General features: G+C 33.8%; 1 pseudogene; it reads right to left on the reverse strand.

Annotated features, from left to right (window-relative positions):
* Nucleotides 1-2,001: 2,001 nt before the first annotated feature.
* On the reverse strand, nucleotides 2,002-2,099 carry LOC112127085 (annotated as a pseudogene).
* Nucleotides 2,100-9,912: the final 7,813 nt, after the last annotated feature.

Consider the following 9,912-nt stretch of genomic DNA (forward strand, 5'->3'; position numbering starts at 1 on the left):
AAAGTGTCTGTTTTCTACGTAATTATGCCATTCTTTCGTGTCGGGTTTGATTGAATATAAAAAATATATTTTGCATTGTATAAATTCACTTTTTTCCACATCCTACATGTATTTGTTAAATTGAAACAATGTTTATAAATCCCAGGCCCTGAAGATGATCTCAATAAAGATCGAAACGTTGGCACGTTAAAGAAAATGTTTTTCTGAAACCTACATCACACCAGATCGCATCTCTCGATTTTCGAAAAATCTTTGCAGACTGTTGTTATATGCGATACCGTGATAAGACAAACCATTTTAATAATGAAATTATTGTATCAACTTTATAATTAAAATCTTCTTTTTATCCTTGCTTTATTAATCATTATGTGTTTCATCTATTCAGACGTACATAATAAAGCATTCAATTGAAACATTCTGATGATGACGGTGCTTTATTAACCTTTGATGTCAAGTATCGATTCATCTCGACCTTCACCCTAATAGAAGGGTGATTTAGGAGGTTAAGCTTCATAGATTGTACAGGTGATCAACAACTAATCCCAGGCTTTACGTGAACGGCACCCTTATTAGAAGGGTCTCTTCTATAATTTCGAATTACACGTTATCAGTGTTGACGTCCCCAATCCCTTTATATTGTTTAAGGACTTAAGTTAATTAATTATAGAATAATGAATCTTTTTTAAAGCTCGGTCTCGGCGAGCCGCGGTAGCCGAGTGGTTAAGGCGCCAGGCTCTCGGCTAGTAGATCCCGCGGTCGTGGGTTCGATCCCCACCATCACCTCTGGACTTTTTCTGGCGCCTAAGGAGACCGGTGGCCGCAATTGAAAAGAAATTGACACCTGGAACCTCAATGGAAGAAGCGGGATCAGATCCCAGCGACCTTGAATTTGGTCCAACTCCCTTCAAAAATGAGTTTCTTCGATGGAAGAACTCCGGGGGCTCAAATTCACACTGGTGTTGCGAGCCCCCAAAAAGTGGGGGCAGCCAGTGATAAAGTATGATAAACTGTACATCCGCAGTGCCCAGAAGGGAACTCCTCCAGTTTCTGGTACCCATTGTAAAAAAAGCTCGGTCTCCGTGGTTGAGACATTTAGACAATTTATATGTCCACTCTGGGAGTCACAAAACAAAAACGAATGTGTGGTGATTAGTGACCGTTAATCGATAATTGTTCAGAAATCGTGAGATGCGGTCTGGTGTGATGTAAGTTTCAGAAAAACATTTTCTTTATCGTGCCAACGTTTCGATCTTTATTGAGATCATCTTCAGAGCCTGGGATTTACAAACACTGTTTAAATTTAACAAATACATGTAGGATGTGGAAAAAATAGAATTTGAAATTTTGGAAAAATAGAATAGAATGAAAAAAAATTTTTTTTTTCATTGTATAAATTCACTTTTCCTCATCCAAAATGTAATTGTAATATGTAAACAATGTTTGTAAATCCCAGGCCCTGAAGATGATCTCAATAAAGATCGAAAGGTTGGCACGATAAAGAAAATGTTTTTCTGAAACTTACATCATACCAGACCGCATCTCACGATTTCTAAATCAATATCGATTAACGGTCACTAATCACGACATATTTCAACGACTATTCTTGGAGAGTGGAGGAGAAAGGGAGGGAGAGAGAGAGAGAGAGAAAGAGAGAGAGTGCGAGAGAGAAGATGAATGAGTGCGGTTTTATTTAATATCATTAAATTTCGTACCCCGGACACCCGGATACAAGCTGAGAGGTTTGTTTGTTAGAAGACCATTAAAGAAACTACAAGCTTATAATGAGAGAGAGAGAGAGAGAGAGAGAGAGAGAGAGAGAGAAAGAGAGAGAGAGAGAGATAGAGAGTGGGCGGAGTAAAAGGAATGAAACAAAAGTGAGAAAGAGAGAGTGAGTGAGAGGGCGGAGTAAGAAGAATACAAAAGGAAAGAGAGAGAGATTGATTTCCGTTTTATTTATACATAACTCAAGATTTGGCCTCCAGGACCACTCTTACATCTAAAGAAAATGTGGATCGCTTCACGATTCATCCTTGTGGAGGGCCATACTAATCTTCTCTGTATCGTTCCAATTTTAGGATATGTACCGCCTTAGCGAGTACAAATAAAGAGAGAGATAGTGAGGGGCGGAGTAAAAGGAATGAAAAAGAAAAGAAATAGTGAGAAAGGGAGGGAGTGAGAGAGACTGAGGGTGATAGGGAGATTAATTGTGGATTAACGCAAGTAGCTGATCCTTTCCTCTTCCATTCAGTACAACTCGATAAGATGGCATGTGCCTTAGCATCTTAGCATTTAACCAATTATGTGATAATCGTATTCTACTGTAAAAGAAGAGAGAGCAGGGAGGTAACTGATGTAAAGGATAACTATAAGCCACTAACCCTTTGATTTTTGTCTCCGAGTCAAACCTTTTTTCCTGTAAAGAATGATATTTTATTTCGTTCCACAGTCTACCTAGGAGGAGAAGTTCGTTATAAGACAGGCTTCATAAGTTTCTTTTTGAACAGATTTCATTTAAAGCACGGAAAACCATGTTGTATATAAAAAATATGTACATATCACTCTTCTGATTTTGGATTAAAAAAAGCAATAGAAACAGTATTATTACTCAAGATCCAACAAGGGTTGGGGAAATGACGCCTGAGCTTATTGATTTTAGCCTAAGGTAATCTTGTTAGCGCATTAAAAAAAGTTATATAAGTGTACAAGGATAGCCCGGGTCGGTATTCCATGCTTAATATAAAGCGGTCTAAGCACCCGTCCGTCCCAAGTTTACAACCGGCTATTATCGTGATTAAAGGTGGGCAAGGTTATGATGACGGGTTAATAATTTAATCGGGTTACACCACTCGAGGTGGCCCTCTCCTACGTATCCGACCTCTCTCGTGTGGATTTTAATTTGATTTCGCCGGTTTAGGCGGAAGAGACGACCCATAATTAATGGCTACCAGAATATTAATAATAGGAATTTTATTTGCGAAAAGTACAGTAATACGTTAAGATAAAACATAAATATACAAAAAAATTTAAGAATAAAATAAAGAATTACTAAAAATTATGTCATTTAACCAATCTGCACATTTCCACCTGCCACCTAAAACCAGTACCCTGTAACAGGAGGCAAGAGTTATGTCAGTTAACAAAATTGCCAAAAAATTAAATAAAATGACAAGGTCTATAAGGCTAAATAAATGTAAGAAAAAATAAAAATAATGAACAGCAAAACAAAAAATATTATAAATTGAAAATAGTTACAGCAATAAATTTTTTGAAATCATAATGAAAATTAATTAAATGATTTTAGAAGGTGTCTAAGACAAAATAAATGAATGACAAAATAAACATAATGAAGAGAGCAAAACAAAAATAAAATAAATTATAAATTGAAAATTTTTACAGTAATAAATTTTTTGAAATCACAATGAAAATTAATTAAATCAAATGGGTTTTGAAGGTGTCTAAGACAAAATAAATTTAAAAAAATAAAAGTAATGAAAAGAGAAAAACAAAAATAAAATAAAATGTAATAAATTTACATAAAGATAAAATAAAAATTAAAGAATACAATAATTTCCATGTGATGCCAAATATACCAAAAGTAAAGTTCAAATTAAGAATTTAAAATTTTTACATTAATAAATTTTTTGAAATCATAATGAAAATTAATTAAATCAAATGGGTTTTGAAAGTGTCTAAAATAAATAAAAGAAAAAATAAAATTAATGAAGAGAGAAAAACGAAAACAAAATAAAATGCAATAAATTTACATAAAGAAAAAATAAAAATTAAAGAATACAGTAATTGCCATATGATGACAAATGTACCAAAAGTAAAGTTCAAATTATGAATTTCAGATTTTTACAGTAATAACTTTTTTGAAATCATAATGAAAATTATTTAAATCCAATGGGTTTAGAAGGTGCCTAAGACAAAATAAATGAAAGAAAAAATAAATATAATGAAGTGAAAAACAAAAATAAAATAAAAGCAATAGATTTACATAAAGATAAAATAAAAATTAAGGAATACAATAATTGCCATGTGATGCCAAATGTACCAAAAGTAAAGTTCAAATTATGAATTTAAAATTTTTACAGCAATAAATTTTTTGAAATCAACGAAAATTAATTAAATGAGTTTAGAAGGTGCCTAAGACAAAATAAATGAAAGAAAAAATAAAAATAATTAAGAAGGAAAAACAAAAATAAAATAAAATGCAATAAATTCAAATAAAGAAAAGATAAAAATTAATGATTTATCAAATGATGCCAAAATAAAATAAAATAAATTCAATTAAAGATACTAAATATACCATAAAAAAGTTTAAATTATAAATAGACAATTTTTACAGTAATAAATTTTTTGAAACCATAATGAGGATTAAATTTGTTTAATTTAATTTTATGATTGTAAAAAAACCTAAAAACAACATTTAATGAAAAATTAGTCCATTATATTTCGTGGTCTAATTGTCCAAATAACTTCTTTCAATTAATTACTCTTTAATGATTATCTTATTAATGTATTAATCTTGATGATTATGTTATATAAACATAAAACCGCAAAATCTCATTGGCACTCTCAACAAGACACGCAAGAATGGCACAATTACACAGAAGACAAACACTTTGAGTGAGTAGAAATACTTTGATTGAATATAAGAAATATATTTTCCGTTGTGTAAATTCACTTTTCTACATCCTAAATGTATTTATTAAATTTAAACAATATTTGTAAATCCCAGGCCCTGAAGATGATCTCAATAAAGATCGAAACGTTGGCACGATAAAGAAAAATTTTTCTGAAACCTACATCACACCAGACCGCATCTCACGATTTCTTAATAATTACTTTATGTTTATCTTTTTTGAAAAATGGCACAAAGGAGGGAAAATTCGAAAGGGTGGGTTGAAGTGGGAAGTTGGTGTCCGAGTGGATCGAAGTCACGATGGCTCAAGTGGTAGAGCAGCGGATATTTAGCCGAAGGTCGTGGGTTCGAATCCCGCTCGTGAAACTAGCTTTTTCATTTCAACCAATACCTTACATAAAGATTAATTAATTGTCAAAGTTAGTGTTTACTTTGGATATAAAAATGTTAGTAATTACTTTTTTTCTTCGATGCCATGGTTCGATTCAGCAAAATTTTATTTTTAAAGAGATGCACACAAGAACATTTAAAAAAAGTCTAGATTTTAGAACCTGAATAAGATAGTTTATTGTAGTTGGATCTATAAGGTTTAGAAAGAATAATTTTCAAATGAGGATTTTGAGTTATAAAAATGGATTTAAATAACAATTATTGGTTCCACCGCATGAAAAAATACCGTAGCAAATTATAGAATGAACTAAGCTATAAACTTGCAATTTTAAATTTAGGATCTTTTTTAATACATATTATAATTAAACTATTTTTCATTTTTTCCCAGAGCATTGTAATTTGAAGATTCAAGAAAGGTAAAAATTCGAATCTGAAATTTTACATTCCTCTTTAAAAAACGCTTGTGGGGTATTGAAATTTTAATCCGAATAATTAAACATTAATTATGCATTTATAATATACCAGGATAAGCCAATATTGCTTCAAACTAAAATAAATGTATGTGTTTAGTAAATTTAACCTAGCAATAAACGAATGAATTGTTCTTTTATTTCTAAGGTTTTTGGTTGAGATTAGTGTGACGAGCGAGTTTCGAACCCACCATCTTCGGCTCAATACGCGGCTGCTCTAACTAGTTGGCCTAACCAAGCTGAAGGTCTTGGGTTCGAATATTGCTCACGACACTAATTTTTTATCTCAACTAAAAACCTTAGACACAAAATTAATTGGAATAATTAAAATCGTAACTTATGACCACTAAACAAATATGGATTAATGTAGTAATACATTTTTTATAGTCCGTTTGTAAACTTAGACAATAATGTAAATCATTAGCAATCATTTGCAAAATATACAGACCTGAACTTAATAAACGGATGTTAAACTGTAGTTAAGAAAGATTTTACAAGGGTTGGTGGAGTTTTTTCTATTTTAAAAGCAGAGGTCATATCAATCCTCGAGTTCTTTTTGAAAAAAATCATTTTGTAAGTATTCTGGGACGAACCGTTTCGCTATTTAAATTCATTCTAAGTTGAGGCTCATTTCTTTCGAAAACGTGATGGAAGCTTTTTTGTAGAAAGCCCCCGTCATCAAATCATCATCGAACCTCAAAATTGCAAAATGAACGGCGACGTCCGGTCGTGAAAGGTGACGAGGTTCAACGCACCGGTCAACGCGGCAGGGACAGGAAAACGCAAAGGACGTCGTTCAATCGCCCAGGGCTTGAAAGTAATTGTACTTAAACCGTGGCGTGTAATTATCCCAGGACTTACGCAAGTTTTATCTTTAATGGCGGATCATTAAAAGCCCCACGGAGCGAATGCCAGGAGCTGTAACGTGCAACCTAATACCTTCGGAATTATAACTATTATCTACATTATAATTTAAATCAAGCAGACAGTTTAAAAAGAAGGTATAGCTTTAATCATACGAATTTAGCTTTCCTACAATTTTGCTATTATTATTACTCATATAAAAATATTTCAAATTGGCCCAAGTTCTTTAATCGATTCATCCAGTAAGTGAAAAAGTTCGGCATTGACTTTGGATTCAATATTTTATTTCTTTTAATTTTTCATTATTTTTAACATCACACATTCAATTAAACATAGAAATACAAAACATTTAGATATCTATTGAAAACAGAAATTTTATTCTGCACTACTGGCACCGATATGGACTTATGGATTCCATTCCAAAAGAACGTCTAACCTTCTAAAGAAAAATTGTCCTTAATTACTTAATGGAAAGTTTTTGTCATTTTTCCAACCCTAAAATAAAACTTATTTACTTGTTAACCAACTCCACGCTCTTGAGTTTAATTAGTACTACGTAAGTTTATTCGGAAATCGTGAGATGCTGTCTGGTGTGACGTGGGTTTCAGAAAAACATTTTCTTTATCATGCCAACGTTTCGATCTTTATTGAGATCATCTTCAGGGCCCGGGATTTACAAACATTGTTTAAATTTAACAAATACATGTAGGATATGAAAAAAATGAATTTATACAATGCAAAAAAATATTTTTTATATTCAATCAAATATTTCTACTCATTCAAAGTATTTGTTTTCTGCGTGACGTGTTGAGAGTGTCAGTGAGATATTGCTGTTTTCTGTTTATACACGTTGGATTTTAAAGGGGTTGGGAAGGAAATCAGTATAGCAAGACATTTTTATATAAGGAGTCGGCTTCTTTGAGGTGAAAGGAGCCGACAATGGGAAAAAATGGGTAATGATTCGGCCAGATTATCCTTTCATGATTATATAGTCGGGGATAATTAGAAAAATGAAATCTAAATTGTTGAAAAATTAGTCTATGTAGAAATGTTTGATGTGTGGAATGTGATGATTGTTTTATATGTTATATTTTTTTTGATTAATGGTGAGTTTACATGTGTCTGTTCTGTAATTGATGATGTGTTTATCTCTATTGATGTAAACCATTTCTAAAAAGTTACGTTCATGTTTGTTTTGTTCTGTGTGTAATATTTTTGGATTGTTGAAGTCGAATTGTGTTTGTGTTTAAAATGGTGAGTCGCGAAGCTGTAGGATACTGCACTTTGTGAGATTTGCTTGATCACTTCCGGTCTACGGGTCTGCCCAACCTAGATAATTTTGACATATAAACCAAAGTGATACACATCAATGTCGACCTACATCAAGCACCAGTCAATTGGACCTTCTTTGACTTTACAGAATACTTTCTACTTTCTATCAACTTCAAGTTGAACCCGAAAGAACATAAGAATTCACGTTTTGTAAGCCCCATATTAGTTCTCTCTCCTCTCCCCTTTCTTCTCGCTACGTTATCTTCTCCTCTTTCTTAGTAGTATTCATCAGATAATTAGTTTATAATAGTACTAATTAAAAAATGATGGGTCACATACCATATTTTCGATTCCGGATTCCGCTGCAATTTCTAACATACTCACTCTATCCGTTTTCTTCTCTGTCTCTGTCCCTGTCCCTGTCTCTCTGTCTGTGTTTCTCAGTCACTGCCTCTCACTCTGTCTGTCTCTGTGTCTGTCACTGACACTCTCTCTCTCTCTCTCTCTCTCTCTCTCTCTCTCTCTCTCTCTCTCTCTCTCTCTCTCNCAGTCTGTCTATCTGACTATCTCTCCCTCTCTCTCTCTCTCTATCTCTCTCTCTCTCTCTCTCTCTCTCTCTCTCTCTCTCTCTCCATCTATCTATCTATCTATCCATCCATCAGTCTGTCTATCTGACTATCTCTCTGTCTCTCCCTCTCTCTTTCTGTCTCTCTCTCTCTCTCTCCATCCATCTATCTATATGTTTATCTATCTATCTCTCCACCTCTCTATCTATCTAATCTATCTATTAATCTATCTATCCATAGATCAGTCTGTCTGTCTATTTATTTATATACCTATCACTCTCTCAATTCCCCTCTCTCTATCCCTCTTTCCCTTTTTGTACATATGTATATCACCCAATCTTTCTATCTCTCTCACTCTTCCTCTCTTCTTCTATCTATCCACCTATTTTTTATATTTCTTTTCTTCCCTTTCTCATCCTTTCTCATGCTCTCTCTCTCTCTCTCTCTCTCTCTCTCTCTCTCTCTCTTTCTCTTTCTCTTTCTTTCAAAATAAATTAAAAGTCGATCTATCTAGTCCATTGAAATACTTCAATGATCAATGATAGACCGAATTATGTATAATCTAGTCGCAAAACGAATATCAGTGGAATATAGGACAGTTATTATACTACACCGGTGATTGATTTCACGCCTAATGACGAGGCCGAAAGATTTGGAAACGAAGACAAAAAAAAAATAATAGACACGAGCACTTAGTTGGGACTTAAGTTACAAATTACTGCTTCAGGCGACTTCCCTCATCACGGCTCAAACTTAATTAAATCCCCGGCGGAGAGGGTTTGTGGGAGTGAGGAATTCATAGCGAGTCAGTGAGTCACTGGCGATAACAAGCAATTATCCACCTCGGGGACCAATAGAGCTTGAGGGATTTCGGCCCTCATGATTCGGTAATTTCCAATCGATATTATTTCCGAACTTTCCACATGGCTATTCTATCCCCAATGACCTTTAACTAACCACATTTAAACGACATTAAATTTTGATTTGTTTGATTAAAATTTTGAGAATATACTAGTGAAGTTACATTTTTATGCTTTTTTTAAGTCAGTTCTCTTTGAAATGATGGTTTTAAGTGATACAGATTGGTAGAATCATTGCTGGATGAAAGAAAAATGGGCCGATAAGGAAAATACACGTAGTGCCCCATAAATCATCCAGTCGACAATATACAAACGAATCTGTTTATTTATTGTAGAAAATTTATTCAGACGGTCCAACGTGATGGATCTCGCTCCAGTTATAATCTCATCAAATTAACAACATGGGAGAAAGATGTCAGGGAAGGCAGAGCGTGAAACCTGCTGGAAAAGGTGGCACAACGCCTCCTAGCAAATAGGCAGATGTTCTTCTTTCCCCCACCCTGGAAGGGTTTTTTCTATCGCCGACCTGGCAACATGCAGACGGTCTACCACGGGCCGGTGAGCATAATTCAGCCCTTTCACAGCCTCATAAGCAGCTTTTCTCTATTAGGGTTTAATTTTTCGAATGGGCCGCGATGTCGAGACACAAATATTCCGAGTGAATAAATGGACTAATTCACCTATGACATATTTTCTTATATATACAGAAAAACAGCTAGATGTATGAAATTTGACGGGCAATTTTTGTGTATTCATTCCATGCTTAATCCAGTGAACACTACGCATTTCGACCATTTTCGTTCAAATTGGTCTACCAGTCTCACCCTCTTAGTCTGGTTTTATTT

Source organism: Cimex lectularius, unplaced genomic scaffold, assembly GCF_000648675.2.
Source record: "Cimex lectularius strain Harlan isolate CLEC.00 unplaced genomic scaffold, Clec_2.1 scaffold86, whole genome shotgun sequence".
Lineage (NCBI taxonomy): Eukaryota > Metazoa > Arthropoda > Insecta > Hemiptera > Cimicidae > Cimex > Cimex lectularius.